Source organism: Cynocephalus volans, chromosome 14, assembly GCF_027409185.1.
Source record: "Cynocephalus volans isolate mCynVol1 chromosome 14, mCynVol1.pri, whole genome shotgun sequence".
In the NCBI taxonomy this organism is placed as follows: Eukaryota; Metazoa; Chordata; class Mammalia; order Dermoptera; family Cynocephalidae; genus Cynocephalus; species Cynocephalus volans.
In genome coordinates this window covers 75354482-75356274 of record NC_084473.1, presented here as the reverse complement: position 1 = coordinate 75356274, position 1793 = coordinate 75354482, and the positions used below count along the sequence as shown (strand labels likewise).

Here is a 1793-nt window from a genome sequence, read left to right as displayed (position 1 = left end):
GAACAGATATGATGTGGGGGTAGGTGGGGAGAGGGTGGAGAGGAACGGGTAAAGGGCCATGAAAATCAACTACAATGTATATTGAGAAGTAAAATAAAATTTTTTTAAAAATAAATATTTTTGTATTGATTACTTGTTCAAATGATAATATTTGGGGTATAACGGGTTAAATAAAATATATTAATTTTAAAAACTCCAAAAAACAAAAACTTAACATATTTGAAGTTTTACTTTAGCCTTCTGCAAGTCCCATTCCTTTCAAAACTTCAGCTGTATTCAATAGGTAAAGGGATTTCAGTATGTATTTTATCTTGGACTTCTCTACCTAGTTTCATATCTGTATTTTCAAGTAAAAACCATACCTGAATTTTTCATTGGCATTTCAAATGGAATGAATCTAACATCTAATTCTTTATCATTCCCACACATGTTCCTCCTTATCTGTCCCCTATTGCTAACATACCCTACTCTCTAAAATGTAAATAATAATATGCACCTCAGGGATTTCTGGGAAAAATTTTCCTTCTACTTTTGCTTCAAATACATGTTTATGGTCCAATTTCTGGGAAGATTTTTCCTTCTACTTTTTCTTAAAGTACATGCTCATGTCTCCTATTTTCCACTGGTGCAGATCTTTTTATCCTTCAAGATCCTTGTGTAAAATATGTTTTCATGCAGATAGGTTAAATAATAAAACGTATATTGCATAAATGTTTCTGTTTTTACAGACTATGATGGAATATTAATTGAACAGAGAAAACTGCATTCAGAAAACTAATGTTTACCATTTAAAGTTCAATTATTTAACATATTGCTTTCTATATTTTCTTTTCTTGAAGTAGCATTTATTTATTTATTTATTAAGCAGATCAAAGCTTGTTTTATTTGAATGGTTGATCTATTTAGTCACCGAGGCCACTATGTACAAATAGGAGGGAAAGTTTCCTCTTGTTCTCCTTGGACAGAGTCTTGATGACCTCCTCCTTCTGGGCCAGGAGGCGCTCTTCACAGCTCTTGCATGCTTCCTTGGTCTTAGATCTGCGGGCCTCAGCTTGGTCAGCCAGGAGCTTTTTGCCAGCTTTGTCTGCCTTCAGCTTGTGGATGCGTTCCATGAGAATCTGCTTATTTTTGAACACACTCCCCTTCACCTTTGGGTACAGGCTGTGATACATGTGGTGGTCAATCTTCTCAGATTCACGGTATCTTCTGAGCAGCCAGTGCAGTATCTTCATCCTCCTCATCCAGGTTACCTTCCCCAGCATTCATGCATCCAGGTTACCTTCCCCAGCATCCCCTTTCCCTTACCTAGGTTCTTATGCCTGCCCTTCCTGCTGGCCAGAGTGTTTTTCTGGCATCAAGCCCGGGAATGGACAGTCATGAGCTTGCAGATGATCAGCCCACCTTTGATCACCTTCTGGATCTGCTGACAGGAATTGAATTGTCAATTTCATTGGCTCATTGGGGTCCAAGCAGACCCTTTTTTTTTTTTTTTTTTTTTTTTTTTACCAAAGCAAAAGACACTAGGGGCAAGCCCCTTCTGCAACCTGAACATACTCCTGGCTGTGGCCACAGCGGCGAAAGTCTTGAAGTAGCATTCATTGAAGAATCTGTCTTGATTACTGGATATGACCTGACTCATTTGCAAGATATTTGTCAATAGATGGGATAGTACAATGTGAAAACAAAGAAATAGTGCCTAATTAGAAATAAATACAAAAATAAATAGAGAAAATACTGCAATAAATGATACTATTCAAAAATGATGTCAGCAGGGCTGCATTGCTTTCTAGAGA

General features: G+C 37.3%; 1 pseudogene; it reads right to left on the bottom strand.

Moving 5' to 3' along the window:
- Positions 1-902: 902 nt before the first annotated feature.
- On the bottom strand, positions 903-1552 carry LOC134362570 (large ribosomal subunit protein eL19-like; annotated as a pseudogene).
- Between the last annotated feature and the right edge of the window lie 241 nt (positions 1553-1793).